Source organism: Lynx rufus, unplaced genomic scaffold, assembly GCF_022079265.1.
Source record: "Lynx rufus isolate CCGP_SWC_20201006 ecotype Redwood Valley unplaced genomic scaffold, mLynRuf1.p SCAF_1, whole genome shotgun sequence".
Classification (NCBI taxonomy): Eukaryota; Metazoa; Chordata; class Mammalia; order Carnivora; family Felidae; genus Lynx; species Lynx rufus.
In genome coordinates this window covers 192,580,925-192,600,223 of record NW_025814823.1, presented here as the reverse complement: position 1 = coordinate 192,600,223, position 19,299 = coordinate 192,580,925, and positions in this window count along the sequence as shown.

Here is a 19,299-nt window from a genome sequence, read left to right as displayed (position 1 = left end):
CGGAGCAAAGAACAGATGGAGAACACTGTGGGAAGCCCCCGTGTCCTCCACGCAGTGATTAAGGAGGGAGATAAGGAGAGCAGTCTTTTTGGAGCTCATGCTTAAGCCTGAAGTGACTTTGTAACATGGCTAGTTACCTCTTTTATTTTATTTTAAAGTTTATTTATTTTGAGAGAGAGAGAGAGAGAGAGAGAGGACATGCACAAGCAGGGGAGGGGCAGAGAAAGAGGGAGAGAGAGCATCCCAAGCAGGCTCTGGGCTCTCAGTACAGAGCCCGATGTGGGGCTCGAACTCACAAACTGTGAGATCATGACCTGAGCTGAAGTTGGACGCTTAACGGACTGAGCCACCCGGGAGCCCCTAGTTACCTCTTTATATCTGAGTTCCCTGTTCTGAGAGGGTGTGGAGTGCAAATGAGGTGTGGAGTCCTTAATGGTTTGTTTTCCCTTAAGTCAATGGTAGTAATTACCAGTGTTAATGGGGAAGAGAAAGCCCATGACTGAGTGAAATAATCAGATGTTTGTGTCCCTAAAACTGAGCTTAATACTTACCCCACCCCTCTCTGCTTTCTTCTCTAATGTTTTCCTGCACTGTTTACAACCCCTCAGTGACCCCTCACAAGCTTCAGAACAAAGGTTAAACTCTTCACCTGGGCACAGAAAGACCTGCTTTTCGTTTTAGCGTCTTCCCTTGTCACTACATCCTTTAACCATACCAAACTGGCTTTAGTTCTCTTGAACACTTGTGGCAGGTTATTTCATGTCTCTGGGCAGTTATAGTCTTACTAATATTATCAAATGCCTGCTGTGTGCCAGGCACTGTGCTGAATGTATTAGCCTGTGCCTTATACCAATCCTCTTATCTCCATTTTATAAACGAGAACCCTGAGGTTCAGAGACAGTAAATAATTTGCCTAGAATCACACAGTGAGTAAGTGGCAGAGTCAGAATTTGAACACAGTTTTTTTTTAAACTGATTTATTGAAGTATGATTGACATACAAAAAGCTATGGATATTTAATGGATACAACTTGATGAGTTTGGAGATATGTATAGACCTGGGGAACTATTATTACTATCAGTGCCATAAACTTATCCATCACTTTCAAAAATTTCCTCCTGCCCCTGGAACCCAGTTTTGACTCAGAGTTTGAATTTTTTTTTTTTTTTAATTGTGGTAAAGTAGATACAACAGAAAACTTCCCGTTTTAATCTTTTTTTAGTGTATGCTTCTGTGGCGTTAGGTCCGTTTACATTGTACAGCTATCATCACCACCCACTTCCAGAACTTTTCATCTTCCCCACCCGAAACTCTGTACCCATTAAACATAAACTCCCCAGTTCTCCTTCCTCCCAGTCCCTGGAAACCACCATTCTGCTTCTTATGAATTGGATCACTCTAACTTCATGTAGGTGGAATGAAACAATGTTTGTCTTTTTGTGATCGGCTCATGTAATTTAGCATCATGTCTTCAAAGTTCATCTATGCTATAGTACGTGTAGAATTTCCTTCCTTTTGAAGGCTGAGTAATATCCCATTACGTGTATACATCACATTTTGTTTATCCCTTCACCCATCAATGGGCGCTTGAGTTGTTTCCTTCCGCGATTGTGAGTATTGCCGCTGGGAACACGAGCGTACAAATATCTGAGTCCCTGTTTTCACTTCTTTTATTTATACAGAGGTTGAATTGCTGGATCATCTGGTAATTCTGTGTTTTGTGATATGCACAGGGTTGAAGATTGTAGGCCAGTCAAATTGTAGAATCCCCCTCAAGCTGGTTAGACTCAGTTTATGGTTTTGGCTGGAATGTCACAGATGTGGAGTTTTATCTCATCACACCCCAGGGCGTGGCACATGATGTCTGTTTGGCTACTGGTATTTTTAGCTTGGATCACTTATAATGCTGGGGCCTGCCGGGTGTCTCTACTGTAAAGTCTTTTTGTGATTAATAAGTATCTTGTGAGGAGATACTTTGAAACGACGTACATCTCCCTTTTCCCACCAGCCTCTCACCCACTGGATTTTAGCATTCATGGGGATGTTTCTTGATGAATAAGTTATTCCTGTGATGGTACCAAACAGAGATTTTTCTAATGCCATCATCGTTTCTTCTGCATTTATTCATTATCTCTCTGCTATAAAGAGCTTTCTCTTCTCATTTATTTATTCATCAATTTCTATCAGTATAGATTCATGGGTACTACTCTACCCAATGGGTTATAAGCTGTTACAATCATGACTTATTTATTTATTTTTAAATTTTATTTATTTATTTGTTTATTTATTTATTTAGAAAGAGAGAGTGAGAGCATGGGACCAGGGGAGGGGGCCTAGGGAGAGAGTGAAAGAATTAAAAAAAAAAATTTTTTTTAATGTTTTATTTTATTTTTGAGAGAGACAGAGACAGAGCGTGAGTGGGGGAGGGACAGAGACAGAGGGAGACACAGAATCCAAAGCAGGCTCCAGGCTCTGAGCTTGTCAGCTCAGAGTCCGATGCGGGGCTCGAACTCATGACCCGTGAGATCATGACCTGAGCCGGAGTCGGATGCTCAACCGACTGAGCCACCCAGGCGCCCCCATTATTTATTTTAATGCTCAATGTTTCTCAGATTTAGTCAGTGGAAGCCACTTCAAATTGGTTCTTGTGTCCCCTTGACATTTCTTCTTCATTGTTTGGGCATGTCCTCGCTTTCTGACACAAAGAGATGGTCCAGGTTTATCTTATGTTCCCCCCTGTATTCGGTGATTTGAAGAGAGCGTATTTATTTATAGAATAAATGTTTGGAATGCAAACAATGCTACCCAGGCTGTTTCATGTGCACCCCCTACTGTTTAGCCTTGCGGGTTTCGGATTTCACCGCTGGTTTGTCACTGGATCCGTGAGGCCTTCACCTGTAACAGAAGATGTGTGCATTTTATAGCCCACTGAATGTTAGCTGTAAACCTGGCCCCCTGAGGCAACCCCCAAAAGGAGCTAGCACTGATACGTGTGACAGGATTGTTTGGTTTCCTTCTCTCAGATACTCAAGGGCTTGCCAGCATGGGAACTCTGTTTGGAGAGAAAACAGTTTTTACATATTTCTCCTTAACGGTAATAGAAACTATTGTTGTAAAGAGGCACTAGGTTTAGACTATGCCATATGGCACTGAGAGGCGTTCATCACTACAGCTTCCAGGGGCTGAACTCAAAATAGCCCATATTTCTGCATTGATGGAGAATTAGCCCTTGGCTGCCAGGAAACACCCATTGTAGCAGCTCTTCAGCCATGTAATTTAAAATAATTACTAATTAAATGAGAATAAAATAGAGTCCATAATAACAATAATAATCACTGTAGCATTGGTCATTAGCCAAGTTACTATTTGTTGGAGCGTCACCTGGGGGAAGATCGCTTGCCAAAGGGGGGAAGACCCGTGAGGGAGCCGTGGCTTTCTGGTGACTGCTGAGGTAAGGGATCGGGACTGCTCTGGGGGGGGGGCTAGATAACTACAGACCCAATTTTCCATTCCATCTAGATCGCCTGTCTCACGTTGTTTCCAGGAATTCGCTAATACGGCAGGCAGCATGCCGTTGAAAACCAAAAAGGAACAGCTGCGTGGCACTTGTCAACGAAATTATATCATCGCAGGAAACAAGCAATCACCCTGTCTTCAACAGGCGTCGCTTTTCTCCCCTTCTCAGGAGAAGCAGGGCCCTTTCGCGCGCGGGCCTTTGGGTGTGTGTGTCCGAGCCAAGCGGGTTTAAGTGAGTATGTGGGTCAGAGTTAGGTACAGCAGGTTTTAGGTCACGGCACAAGGGCTTGTCGGGCCATCTATGAAAGTGAAAGGTGGAGGCTGTCTGGGCGAGATGCAGGGTGTCTGGGGCTCACTGTGTGTGACTTCACAGAACATGCCTTCCTTTACTTCATTCATCTGACCAATGAGTACCTACTAGGTGCCGGATAGCCTACTGAGTGCTGGGAATACTGATTAAGACACACCTGGGCGCTGCCCTCGGGGATCTGACGGCCCCCGGGCCGGGAGGAGTATACAAATCCAGACGTGTGAAAGTGCCATAGGGGCAAAGAAGAGAGCACACGAGAGGTGAGCAGGGGGCTCTTGGAGACGTGGCATCTGTGAAGGACTCTTGAGTATGCCGTTTATGTCGAGGCCCGAAGTCAAAGGAATGCTTGGCCAGGTGAACCACGAGGGAAGAATGTTCCCAGCCAAAGGGGTGCCGCGGGCAAGGGCCCTGCACGACGATGGAGCCTCATGAGTTTGGGGAGCTAGCGGAAGTGCATTGTGTAGGGAGAGGCACAGAGGTGCTGAGTGAGGGAGACTGTGACACAAGGGAGGGGTCCCCTGGCTCCAGGGCTTCTGTAGGCTTGGGGAGGGGCCCAGATTTGGTTCTAAATACTGGGGGGGGGGGTGGTGCTGGGGGGTGGGCAGCTTCAGAGCTGAGCAGCGGCAGGACGTGGTTTATGTCCGTAAAAGCTCAGTCTCGTTGCTGGTGGAGAGTGGCCTGGTGGGGGACGGGGCCTGGGCTGGCCCAGCGCCCAGGTAGCAGGTCATTCAGATAAGAGAGGACAGTCCCCTAGGGGGATGGCAGGGCGCAGGAGGAAGTAGACTGACGGGGCATTCATTTAGGCAGTAGACTTGACCCGGGGTGGCCAGGACTTGAGGAGGTGCCAGGGCTGGTTCTCAGGTCTTGGGCTTGAGCAAACTGGATGAACGGATATGCTGTGTGTCAGCAAGTTGCTATCTGAGGACAACTTTATCTGAGGGTTAAAATATTCAGATTTTTTTTTTTTTTTTATGGTGGCAAAATACACTTAACGACCTTTGCCATCCTAGCCATTGTTACGTGTGCACTTCTGTGGCTCTCGTTCCCAGTGTGCCACCGCGATTGCTACCGTCCGTCTCCAGAACTCTTCCTTCTTCCTCACCTGGAACTGTACCCGTTGCTCACGGACTTCATGTCCCCCTCCAGCACCTCCTGGCCGTCAACATTCTAGTCTGTCTCTATGAACGCGACTGCCCCGGGAACCTCGTAGAATCGCACAAGGTTTGGCCTTTGGTGACTGGCTTATTTCACTCTGCGCACTGTCTTCAAAGTTCACCCGTGCTGTGGCCTGTGTCAGAATTTTCCACCTCGGGCTGAATCATTCTGTTTCACGTATACACCGTATTTTATTTATTCATTCATCCATTGATGGATATTTGAGTTGCTTCCCCCTCTTGGCTGTTGTGAAGATGGCTGCCAAGGACGTGAGGGTACAAATACCCGTTGGAGTCCCTGCTTTCATTTCTTTGGGGTATCTACCCAGAAGTGGAATTGGTGGATCATATGGGAATTTTATATTTAACATATCGAGAAACCACCAAACTGTTCTCTATAGGCTGTCCCATTTTACGTTCCTACCCGCAGTGCACAAGGGTGCCAGTTTCTCCACAGCCTCGCCAACACTTGTTATTTATTTACTTATTTATTTTTCAACTTTTTAAAAAAAAGCTTATTTTGAGAGAGAGAGAGAGAGAGTGGGCATGAGTTGGGGAGGGGCAGAGAGAGAGAGAGAGAGAGAGAGAGGGAGAGGGAGAGAGAATCCCAAGCAGAATCCTGGCTATTGGCACAGATCCCATCACGGGGCTTGATCCTGCAAACCGGGAGATCATGACCTGAGCCGAGATCAAGAGTGGGACACTTAACCAACTGAGCCACCCAGGCTCCCCTATTTATTATTATTATTATTATTGTTTATTATTTTATTTTTTTGATAATCACTATCCTAATGGGTATGAAGTGGCATCTCATTGTGGTAAGATGCTCAGATTTGTGGATGAGAGATATTCAAGGGGCGCTGTCGAGTAAATGGTGGGCTGTACCAGGTGGGATTTCCATCGAGTGGTCTTCTGGCCCTCAGATCACTTCAAATTCTGCTGACCCTGCTGTGCAGCGGGCTCTTGTGAATGCCTCGTTGTCATGGAACTTCTGTGGTTGTCCTTACGGCATCCTATCTCTGCCAGTGTGCCTACTCTTTGAGGATGGGAGCCTTTGGGTGTTTGGATTCACTTCCGGTGAACAAATGACATTTTGTACCTGGTTCTCCCCTTTCTACTCCACATTGCAGCTCCTGTGGAAATTAACCAGGAATAACTAACTGTGAGCTGTGGATAAAAGTGGTGGAAAGCTTCAGAAAGGGAATTTATTGCCATGGTCTTGGGAGGTACATCTAGCTGAAATCACACAGGTCTGATGATCTTTTAGAGTGAGTGGAAGGCATTTTTGTTTGCTTTTCTTTTTTTTTTTTTGTAACAAAGAAAATTCAGCTTTAAAGTGTTTTTCAATTTCTCTCTCAGCTCCTTTCATTCTCTGATTTCTTCCTCTTAATGGGATAACATAAACCAGTTTTCTGTCGTCTATTATTCATCAAAGCTGTCGATTTACCCTGAACAGAATGAAGGCAAGGATGTTATTAAAATAAAACAACTTCCAATTGAGCTGCTAATAAGTGCTGAAATGCATCCACATTTCTCCTATTGATTATATCCTGCCGACAGAGGCAAACACAAGCCATGTACCATACGCTGCCTGTGGAAATGAAAGATTTAATTAGATGAAAACCGAATGAGCTGGAAGATCTACTGCGCTCGGCCATCAAACAATTGTTATTCATAATTGGCTGTTTGAAATGTCCCTGCTTCTTGAGCCTTTTTCACTTAAAAAAATTCCCTACCACGCATTAAGATGAACATGGTCGTTAGTGAATTTTCCCCTGTGCATTTTACAAGCTCAAGGTTGTGGGCCAGAATGAGCCCTGTCAAGCCATTAATCAGGTGTAATAGAACATCTTGAAATGGAGAATTAGCAGACAAGAACAGGGAAACGGCATGTCTTCTCCATTTCAGGCCCGTCTTCAAATGCTGAAGGTGGGAAAAGAGGGGCTGGTGGGGAGGATGTAAGAAGAGGTCCATAAACCCAGAGAGTGGGATTCTTTAGAACTGGCTAGCTCTGTAAGTGTGTGCATGTAAAGTTTAATGTCTGGTAAATGCACTGATGTTTGGTGACACGAGTGTATTAAAAAGTTGGTATGTTTCAGGTACCCATCAAGTGGCCTGCTTTTTAAGACAGCTGGGAGGAGAAAAATGGACGGAAATCGTTGCCTATGGTAGCCATGTGGCAGTTAGCCTATTCAGCTTTTCCTTCTCGGACCTCTGAGGCTTTGGTTTCCTCCTTTGCACAATGGGGATATGAGTTACACCTATCTCATCGATTTGTTGTGGGGATTAAGTGTTGTGGGGATTAATGTGGGCATCGCTTTTAGCACTGTTACTGGGCACACGGGTGTATGCTAAATGAATGTCAGCTATTTGCAGAAAGAATTCACCTTCCGTGTCTTCAAGGCCCTGAAGGAAAGATATCACCTCTTCTGTTCTATTTCCCGTAGCATCTTCCTCAGTGCTGAACACCCTGCTGTCAGGAAAAATGTTCATCTGAAATAAAAGAAGTGTCAATCTCTCAATCTTTTTTTTAAGTTTAGTTTATTTATTTTGAGAGAGAGAGAGAGAGAGAGAGAGAGAGAATGCAAGAGTGGGGGAAGGGCAGAGAGGGAAGGAGAGAGAGAGAATCCCAAGCAGGCTCTGCACTGACTCTGGACTGACTCACTTATGCGGGGCTCAAATTCATGAACTAGGAGATCATGACCTGAGCTGAAACCAAGAGTCAGATGCTTAACTGACTGATCCACCCAGTCACCTCAATCTCTCAGTCTTGAGGTTCTTATAGACTTGGGTGGGAGTTGATAATCGTTCAACAAATATGTATTTAACATCTTAAATAATTTTGATTTTTTTAAAGTTTATTTTTGAGAGAGGGAGAGAGAGAGAGAGAGAGAGAGAGAGAGAGAGAGAACGTGCCTGCCGGGGCAGGCAGAGAGAGAGGGAGAGAGGGAATCCCCAGCAGGCTTGGGGCTGTCAGCGCAGAGCCCCACACGAGGCTCAGTCTCACGAACCGAGAGATCACGACCTGAGCTGAAATCAAGAGTCGACGCTTCACCAGCTGAGCCACCCGGGCGCCCCAACATCTTAAATCATTTTAAAAATAATATTTTGTTTTTCTGATGACAAAAGGAATAACAGCTGCTCCTTGACAGAGGCAGTGAGGGTCATGGTTGAGAGGGCAGGGAGCGGAGCCAGATTGTCTGCTTCGCCGGCCACCCTGTGAAGATTCGATGGGTTAAGACCCCACCAGACACTCGCAACAGGGTCCGGCACATAATACGTGTTCAATAAGCTCCAACTGGTATTTAATGAAATATAGTAAAAACCCACTACAGATCATGTATCCTCATGATCCCGAGATAATGGCCAATAAATACTTACTGAAAGTGTGCTCTGTGATTAGCACAGTGCTATGGGGCCTGATTCTTTGTGTCGTGTTGCACTGAGTTTATGCTACAGTAGAATCTCAGGCTGGATATTTTTTCTGTAGTATCTGGCCCCCTGTAGTCACCACTTCTGTACAGAAACGCCGCGGTGTGTTAGTTCTTGTTTCTCAAGTGTAATTTGGAGTCAAGTGGACCAGATAAACAATGTCAGTGAAAATATCTCTTGCAGACACTGACGGGACTTATCCGTCTAGGAATGAAGAGATAACGGATGCATAAATGTTTAATTTTTCTTTGCATGTTAATGTAACCACTGAACTCTCTTGGTCCCCGAGCAAATTAATCATCACAAAATGAGAGTAAATGACACACAATCTGTATTGAGCTGTTGTCTGTTGGATCAGCCACCCCTCGGCGCGGGTATCATGGAAGAGGCGGGTCTCTGCAGCGGAGATGTGTGAACGGCTGTGATAGATCTAAGCACATTAGGATGCTCCTTGGAAAGCTCGGGGCCCTGATCTTCTAGCTTGAGGTCGGTTTTTGGCATGTTTGGGGAGTGATGGTTCCCTCTCCCTTGTGGAGGACTCTGAAGTCCCGACATCTTCAATCCCTAGCTGTGTGATTGTTCGAAGTCACAGCCTCTCTGAGCTTTATTTGCTTCATGCGCAAAATAAAGTTGTGGCTAAAAACTGTATGTATATCCTTTTTGTTTTTAATTGTAGTAAAATACCCAGAACATAAAATTTACCATCTTGCCCACTTTTAAATGCGCAGTTCAGGAGGCGACTAAACCATGTTTAGCTCCAATGATAATGCTACCGATATTGCCACCACATGCCCGGTAGAACTGTCGTGTGGAGCAAATTAACAAAAGGAGGTGAAGGTGCTTTCTCAAGGAGGCAAGGCTTTGCAGGCCTCAGTTTCTCCTGTCCACGTGGCCCCATCCCCTCTCTGGGCTCTGTTTCCCCACCAGGGTCTTGGAGCTCAGATTCCTTTAGTGCTGACGTTCTGCCCATCTGCCCAGCAGAGGGTCCCAAGTCAACCGGGAGGCAAGCCTTCTGCTAAAAGGCTGCGTTTTCTTTGGTGAGGCGTCAGCAACATTATGCCCACGGAGGTTTCATCACTTTTCGTGTCACCCTTTGCAAGGAAGCCGTTGGTAAAATCTGACTCGTCAGTGACACTGATATATCTATGCCTGGGTCTGCATCCATATCTGTAGCTCTATCTATACCCATAGCTATCTTTATTAGTTCATTAAAAGATGTTTATCTAGCAACGCCTCATTGCCAGGCACCCTTTGAGGCGCTGGGGATGCAGCCGTGAACGAGAGGCAGCTCACCTGGCTTCACAGAGCTTGCTTTTCAGTGGGCAAGGCAGACAGTAAACCAGTATAACAAGTTAGTGAAAAGGCGGGCCTACGCCGGCCGACTCCATCTTGTTCTGTGTTCTCCACCTTGAGTGACTATGTCCCCGACATGACCCCTTTTCCGGGAAAATCGCAGAAACCTCAGACCGCGCCTCCTCCCCTTGAGTAACCTCCCGCTCACCCGTTCAAACTTCCTGATCAAAACACGCCCAGCGACCTGTGTAACAGGACTCTGACCCTTCCCCAGCCAATCGGCTGAGGCCACGACCCTTCCCCAGCCAATCGGCTGCCCCTAGACCCCTATAAAACCTTTGTGCTTTTGAAACTCGCTCTCTCTCCCCGGTATCTCACCGCTGCGTCAGTGCGGGTAGGGGATTGAGCTCGAGCTAGCTCGAATAAAGGCTCTTTTGCTTTTGCATCGGCTCCCTGGTGGTCTTTGGGGATCACGAATTCTGGGCATAACATTAGAAGTGATAGATGCTGGATGGCGGACACCCAGGACTCCCAGATGGCGTCATCCATACCAGCGAAGGAGAAGAAGCTCGTGGAGGTGAAGCTAGGAGAGCTGCCATGCTGGATGCTGAGGCGGGATTTCACCCCTAAAGGCATTGCTGAGCTTTTCAAAGTTCGTCAGTGTGACAAAAGGGGGCGTCGCTGGGATTCCTATGGTGCAGGCAGTTTATGTGCTTTTCAACTACTGTCATGGTTACAAGGAACACAAACGTGAGGGGTGACGCAAGTACCACTGAAGGGGGCCCGGGGTGGAGGCACATTCGGCATTCCTAACCGTGACCTTTGCCTGGCACCCTTGAATCCTTTCATATCCTGATTCAGAATTAACCTCCAATAAAAGATAACTGGTACTTGGGAAACAAGAAAGAAGAAGTGATAGGTGTGGAGAGAAAAACAATGCCAGGCCCGGAGCTGGAGGGTGGCAGGGGCTTCTCTTTAGAAGGACTGGTCAGGGAAGGGCTCCTCAGAGGGGACACTGAATGAAGGGAGTCCTGAATGAAGGAGCAGGCCTGAATGAAGGGACAGGACCAGCCATGGGAAGGTGTGGGGAAGTGTGCTCCAGGTGGGGGTGGAGGGAAGAACTTCCTAGAGGCCACAGAGGCTCCTCCCTTCCTTGGGCCAGTGACCGAGGCTGAGCCAGGGTAGCCCCAGTTCAGAAGGACTTTGGGTTCCTTCTCTTCTCCCTGGGTTTCCATAGATGACAGTATTTCTTTTTTATTAAAAATTTTTTTTAAAAATATTTATTTTTGAGAGAGAGAGAGACAGAGTGCAAGCAGGGGAGGGGCAGAGAGAGAGAGGGAGACACAGAATTGGAAGCAGGCTCCAGGGTCTGAGCTGTCAGCACAGAGCCCGATGCGGGGCTCAAACTCACGAACCATGGGATCACAACTTGAGCCTAAGTCGGACGCTTAACCAACTGAGCCACCTAGGCACCCCATAGATGACACTATTTCAAGAGCATCTCCAGGCAGCTGGGAATCAATGTTGGGGGAACAGAAGACCTTCTTGGTCCCTTTGGTTAGTTTGGCCAAATTAACCAAAGGGACCAAGAAGGTCTTCTGTTCCCCCAACATTGATTTGAGCCCCTCTCCTCGGAGGCCAACAGGGCACCCAGCCTCTGCTGGCAGCCGAGTTCCCACGGCCCCACCCCGGCGCTTGGAAACAACGACGGCTTCAGGAGTGCCAAAGAAGGACAAAGATGCCAATGTCCTTCAAACCAGAGCTGTGAAATTTGGTAATGAGGGGCAACTCTGTTAGTGAGGACATGAGAAATGCACATTTATTAAGGCTTTCTGAGATAATTTTGCACAATTTATAATTTGGCATTTGTTCAGATACTGGTTCAGCTGCTTTAGTGGCGAAGAAGCTAACAGAGGCTTTAATGAGGTGGAAGGTAGTTTTCCTTTCATGTACAAGTCTGAACCAGGAGGCAGGCCTGGAAAGTAGAATGGCCCTGTTCCGTCACACGTGCCCCGGCCCGGGGGCTCCTTCCATTCTCTGCTTCGCCACATCCTTGAATGCTGTGCTGGTTCACTGAGTCACAGGTGACTCACACTGCCCCTTATGACGGTGTTGAGGCCGGCAGGAAGGGGAGTGGTAAGTGAGGACATGTCCTTAGTTTTAAGGCTGTGGCCTTGGAGTTGTAGACATTACTTTCTTTAAGGTTTAACAGAAGTAAAACGAATGAACCGCTGAAGTAGTGTTTCATAAAAGTTTACTGTGTACCCACCAAAAAGATAGTTTCCAGGAGCCCTCAAACCAAAACGTGGACTGAAACTCAGACGTATGTTGTTAGGAAGCAACTTATATAGAGTGGAGGCAGTGATGGTTCTGTGTTCAGAGTGATGGGTTCCAAAATTAAAAAGTTCTTAAATGACGGGAAATTGGTTAGTAGATACCTCACACCCATCTTGGGGGAACAATTTAACTTTTGCTTATGATTTTCAGAGGTATGGAGCCAGAAGTGACCCAGGTCAATGTAGCCTCGCTTGTCTTGCAAAGTAAGCTCAATTAAGCTTTGCTTGTATGACTGGTTTTGCTCAGGGAGTTTTTAAGTCCTGTCTTTGCTTGTGTTTGGTTTTGACACAATTGATAATTTTTTTTTATTGAATGGGACATATTTATACTAAAGCACTTATTGGACCTAAAATTTTTTTAAATTTAATTTTTATTTGAATTCCAGTATAGTCAACATACAGTGTTGTATGGGTTTCAGGTGTACAATATAATGATTCAATAGTTCTATACATTACTCAGTGCTCGTCATGGTGAGTGTACTCTTAATCCCCTTCACCTATTTCACCCCAAACCCCACCCACCTCCCTTCTGGTAACCACCGGTTTGTTCTCTGTAGCTGAGTGTGTTTTCTGGTTTGTCTCTCTCTCTCTCCCTCTCTCTCTCTTTTTACTTTGTTCATTTGTTTTGTTTCTTAAATTCCACGTATGAGTGAAATCATACGGTATTGTCTTTTTCTGACTTCTTTCACTTAGCATTATACTCTCTAGATCCATCCATGTTGTTGCAAATGGCAAGATTTCATTTTTTATGGCTGAATAATATTCCTGTGTGTGTGTGTGTGTGTGTGTGTGTGTGTTTGACATCTTTATCCATTCATCTATTGATGGACACTTGGGCTGCTTGCATATTTTGGCTATTGCGAATAATGTTGCACAATTACTGAACTTTTAATTTGGGAGACACTTATCCCCCCAAATTGTTGGTTGTTTGTCTGATACTCATATTTAACTGGGCATCTTATCTGGCAATCTTAATTGGCAAGAACCTAGTCATATAGACACATCTAGTTTCAAGAGAGTCTGGGATACTGAGCCTTTAGGGGGGCAGTATTGTGTCCGACTACAACCTGGAGCTTTAATTACTAAAAGGAAGAAGGGGAGAATGGATATTGGGGACAACTCGCAGTCTTTGCCCAAACTTATACGGTCTCATTTATTCATTCATTCTACTAATATTTATTAAGCACCTACTGTATGACAAGTATTGGATAAATAAAATAGGGAAGGCTCCTGCTGTCAGGGAGTATATATTTTAGTGGAAAAGACAGATAACAATTTAAACACGTGTAGAATTTCAAGTAGTAATAAATGTTATGGGGGAAAATAAGGTAAGTAAAATTCTAAAGTGTGATAGGAAAGCTAATTTTTATTTTCTTTTAATGTTTACTTATTTATTTTGAGAGAGAGCGAGTGAGCAGGAGTGGGGGAGGGGCAGAGAGACTATCCCAAGCAGGCTCCACACTATCTGTGCAGATTCCAACGCAGGGCTCGATGTTACGAACTGAGAGATCACGGCCCGAGCCGAAATCAAGAGTCAGGTGCTCACCCAACTGAGCCAGCCAGGCTTTCCTGGAAAGCTGCTTTTTAAATGGGAGAGGTAAGAGAAGCTTCTCTGGAGAAAGGACTTTTGAGAAAGTCCTGAATGAAGTGAGGGAGGAAGCACGTGAAGCCCTGGGGAAGAGTGTGCTGGCCAGAGGGACAAACTAGTGCAAAGATGCTAATGACCTTGGCACGTTTCAGGAACCAGAAGGCCCATGTGGTGCCATGGAGGGATGCAGGGGGAGAGGTAGGGAGGGTTGGCAAGGGAGGGCCTTGAAGGCCGTGCCAAATATATATTTTTTTAATTCTAGGAATTATCAGAAGGCACTGGAGGGTTTTGAGTAAGACAGTTGTGTGATTTAATTTATATTTTAAAAAGATCACTGTGCCTGCTGGGTGGACAAGGTGGCTCTAGGGAACAAGAGTGGGAGAAGGGAGATGAGTTAGGTGCCTGTTGCAGGGGACCGAGCTTGATAGGGCTGTAGGGTGAAGGGAGGGAGAAATAGTGGGACTCAAGATGTCTAGGTACTAATATCACCCTCATCTTACAGATGAGGGAGGCTCTGAGAGCTGGGGTTGGAATCTAGGTCTGTGTGACTTGAGTGCTTGCTGGGAGGAGGGATGGGGGGCAGCTCCGAGGAGGACGGTCTTGCAGCTTTGGGAGACTGCAGGAACCATTGAGCCCTTGGCTCTGACATTTTAGCAGGAGCGAGAGCGAGCAGGACCAAGGATGAGGGCCACTTTCACCTCTTCCTCCTGCATTCTTCCCAAGCATTGATTCTGTCCAAGACTCCAGATCTGAGGCAGTCTTCTTGTTTTTGGCATCATTAGAATAAAATCTTGTCTCCTCCTCCATGAAAAAAAAAATAAAAAGAGTACTTGCTGTTGGAAGTTGGCAGCTGCAACAGCAACAGCAATGTAAACTCTACGAAGAGGGAGGTGACTGTTTTATTCTTTGTGATCCTCGGGGCCCCGGGGTGTAGAGGAAAGAGGCGTTGGAACCAGCCACACCTGGTCCTGACTCTCATTTACCAGCTGAGCCTTGGTTTTTTGCATCTGCAAAGTGGGATCATAACGCAGCTGCTCCGCATAACTGCCGAGAGCATCAGAAGAGAAAATGTGCCTGAGACTAGGAGCGTACGATAAATGTGATTCATTTTATGATTTTGTGATCACTTTGGCTTTAGCTTGCTCTGAGCGCTGTTCTTTATCTTTCCACCAGTTCCCTTACTGACCCTAATGTTTTCGTTATTGCCCACCCCCTTCCCCTGCTTGCTTCTGTCAGGGTGTGTCTAGAGCCCCACATAATGTGGCCTAGTTGGAAAATGGAATGAAAAGTAATGGGCAAATGCCAGGAGGAGGGAGTCAGGAAATAGGGAATACCTTCCATTACCCTGTTCTCTAGAACTAGAATATGAAATATTCATTTAAGTCAAGTGAAAGACATCGCAAACTTGATGTTCTTGCTGAGTTCCAGAAGCACACTGCTGATAAGAAACAAATCAGAAATTCGAGTTTTTCCCCAAGGGCTGCCAAGATGTGTGTTTCCAGGGGGGCTGGTCTTTCCCTGCGGGTCAGTTAGGCTCTTCCGGAAGCATAAATTTGGATGGAAATGATGACTGCGTCTGATGAGGCCCTGAGAGCCCACTGTTGGGATTTGGGAAAGGTATTTGAAGTCCCGTTTATTTGAACCATGTGTAAACGCACTTTGCAGTGTGTCAGGTTGCTCTTTAGCAATGAGGGGGCCGGAAACGGATATTGACTCAGTGGATTTCAAATGTAGATCAGCTGGCCAGAGTGGTTGGTTACCCTGGATGAAAAGACTCACAGAGCTGTGGACTCACAGCAGGAAGAGCCCCTAGACATCTTCAGGAACTGTTTTGTTTTGTTTTTTTGTTTTTTTTCAGGTAAGGATACTAAAGCCCAGAGAAGGGCGTTTACTTGTTCAAAGTCACACAGCTTTATCCAAAAGTAAAGCACGGAAGAAATTTGGTAGGCTTTGCGGTCAGAGAGAGTTGGGTTCAAATCCTGGATCTGTCATTATGTTCCTTGGGTAAGTTACTTAATTTTTTCTTTTTTTTTTTTTTTTTTTTAATTTTTTTTTCAACGTTTATTTATTTTTGGGACAGAGAGAGACAGAGCATGAACGGGGGAGGGGCAGAGAGAGAGGGAGACACAGAATCGGAAACAGGCTCCAGGCTCTGAGCCATCAGCCCAGAGCCTGACGCGGGGCTCGAACTCACGGACCGTGAGATCGTGACCTGGGTGAAGTCGGACGCTTAACCGACTGCGCCACCCAGGCGCCCCTACTTAATTTTTTAAAGCTTCAATTTCCTCCCTTGGGAGATGGGGCTGGTAGTTGTTCCTACTTCATAGGGTGAATACGAGGATTAAAAAAAATCCACGTGGGGCGCCTGGGTGGCGCAGTCGGTTAAGCGTCCGACTTCAGCCAGGTCACGATCTCGCGGTCCGGGAGTTCGAGCCCCGCGTCAGGCTCTGGGCTGATGGCTCAGAGCCTGTTTCTGATTCTGTGTCTCCCTCTCTCTCTGCCCCTCCCCCGTTCATGCTCTGTCTCTCTCTGTCTTAAAAATAAATAAAACGTTGGAAAAAAAAAATCCACGTAAAATAGCACAATGCTTGGTACTTAGTACTCGGTAAATATTGGTATTTTGTCGCATTGATGATAATACCTTTTTGGCGCCCCAGGAGCTGATAATAGGACAATATTTCTATTGCTAACATGCCACAGGACTCTGGTTCGATCCTTATTAGAGAATGTGGTGGGCTGAACCGTGTTACCCCAAAAGATCTGTTTAAGAAATTCCTGCCACCTGTGAATGTGACCTTATTGGGAAACAGGGTTTTTGCAGATATAATCAAGTTAAGATGCAGTCACACTGGAGTAATGTGAGCCCTAATCCAATGGCTTTTGTTCTTTTAAGAAGAGGAAAATTTGTCCACAGACACGGGGGGGATAATGCTGTGTGAATGTCTGTGAAGACAGAGGCAGAAATTGTAGTGATGCTACCATGAACCAAGGAATGTCAGGCGTTACTGGTAACCATCAGAAGCTAGAAGAGGCAAAGGATTCTTCCCTAGAGACTTTGAAGGGAGGATGGCCCTGGCAACACTTTGATTTTGGATCTCTAGCCTCCAGAACTATGAGGCGACCAGTTTATGTTGTTTTAAGCCACCAAGGTTGTGGTAATTTGTTATGGCAGGCCTAGGAATCTAACACAGAGGGAATCAGTGGGGGTGGGGGAGGGTTCTGGGCTCCCATTTGAGCATACACGATTAGGACTAGTAGCTATGGAACATTCATTTCCTTATTTACGGATAGAACATTTACCTACTGACTTAGTGATGCTGGAGGGGTGTGTGCGTGTGTGTGCGTGGGTTAGGTGGTAAGCCCAAGTACTGAGATTAATGAGAGCTAGGAATCTTCACAATCATGAGTGGATATTCAGGATCACAGAATGCTAGGAGCATGCTCAGAAAAGACAGGAGGGGTCACGGTAGGATAGATGGCAAGGGCTGTTTTGTTTCATGTGCCCCACTTGTCCTGTTAAGTCTCCCCCCTTCCCCTTCCCTGTCATGTGAATATAGGTATTTTCTTGTTGGGCTGAGACACAGAGAAAATGGAAACTGACTTGGGAAACTGTTGGGATTTGTAAGCCCTTGGTGCATGCCTCTTTCTTCGAGTCAGGTGAGGACGAGGGGAATATTGCCAGGGGGTGTGTCTTGTGCCCATTTTTCCCAGAGACGGCAGGTGGTCTCTGTCTTAATTCACGTTTCTGCAGGATGGTCTTGAGATGTGTAGGAGCCCCTTCTCATAACAGAATCCCTCTACCCCCTGTTGACCTCATTGGTCCTTCCTCTCCATCAGTCATTCCTTCTCTGCCTCTCCCATTCTGCACTCTGGCCTATCATTTTGGGCAGCTTTGAAGTTCTCTTCCTTTTTCCAACCAGAAGGGAAAACATTCCCAGGCGGGCTTGATAAATGAGTCTTACTGCTCTCTGCTGTAGCTACTATGGAAAGAACTAGCATTCATCTCGAAAGAAGAGGTGACACATTATAAGGATGCACACAGTTTTCAGGGCTCCTGTGCCAGGAGGGAAGGCAAGTGGGGGTGGAGGTGGAGGGAGGTGACAGTTCAACTGTGGGCTCATGGACTGAGGACGCCTGTAGGAGCCCAGGCTAAAAGTTGTATTTGAACTGCTGAACCCCAATAAAAAATCAGTGCTATTTGGTCTTGACCCTCTTGAGCCAAGGGAAAAAGGATCAAATCATTGGATTTCTCAGGTTATCTGCTTAGAAGGAAGCACAATCCCTGGCTCATTGACTGGGAAGGATTTTTAGAGGGAATGTGAAGGGGAGGATGGGGGAGAGGGTGGGTGGACAGTCGAGGAGAGAATAGCCAAGAGGCAGCACCATGGCAAAGTAGGAAGACAAGATGGCCGGTGAAAGAATTCTTTCCACCGTGTGCTTTGAGGACTTCTCCCTTATCTACAAAAATGAATAACTTGTGAGAGCTGCCGTCACCCATGAGAAATCTCCTACAGGTGATTTCATTTGTGTGAAATATTCAGAATAGGTAAATCTACGGGGATGGAAGGCAGATCAGTGATCACCAGAGGCTGAGGTGAGGGGGGAATGGGAAGTGAGTGCTTAATAGGGTTTCTTTTTAGGGTGATAAAAATGTTCCGGAACTATTGCAAACGTACTAACTGCCACTGAATTGTACACTTTAAGATGGTGCATTTAGGGGCACCTGGGTGGCTCAGTCGGTTAAGCGGCCGACTTCGGCTCAGGTCACGATCTTACGGTCTGTGAATTCGAGCCCCGCATCGGGCTCTGGGCTGATGGCTCAGAGCCTGGAGCCTGCTTCCGATTCTGTGTCTCCCTCTCTCTCTGCCCCTCCCCCGTTCATGCCCTGTCTCTCTCTGTCTCAAAAATAAATAAAACGTAAAAAAAAAAAAAAAAAAAAAAAGATGGTACATTTAATGTCATGTGAATTTTGTCTAAAAACACAGAAGCCCAAAACACCCCCTCTCCACCCCAGGTCCCTTGTGACCCCGTTGATGCTGTTGGGGTGGCCTCCTGAAAGGTAAAGACTCTGGCTGGACTCCGAGTCTGGTGGCATCACCTGAGCTGAGTGGTGTGGGAGTGTGGGGGTCCTCACTCCCTCTGTCTGCCCTTCCTACCTCTCCTCAGAGGAGCTTTACCAGAGCTGAGAGGTTAGGAGCACAGGCTTTCAGGACCCTTAGTCTAACTGTGAATCTGGCCACTACCGACAGTGTGAATCCAGATGTTACAGCCCCTCTCTGGGCCTCAGTTTCCTCTCTTACAAAAGGGAGGTGATGATATCTACTTCGTAGGGTTTGTTAGCATGAACGGTGTAAGGCGTTTAACACAGCGCACGGTATGTTATCACTGCTTGGTAAATGGTAGTGGCTATTATAAGTAATAATTCTATTATCTTTGTGTCTGCCCGAGCATAGTATTGATTGCTAAGATCCAGTGGTGGCAAGAAGTTGTGCCTTGAGCCATATGCTCTAAACAGAATCCCAACCCCCAACAGCTGACTTGTGGGGTGGGGAGAAGTGATGCAGCAACAGTGGAGGATATTATTGTCTTAGTCATGGTTTGGAAGGCGTCTGATAAATAGCATCCTTCCCTGCCTGAGTCCTACACCAGTGAAATAATAAGACAACCTAA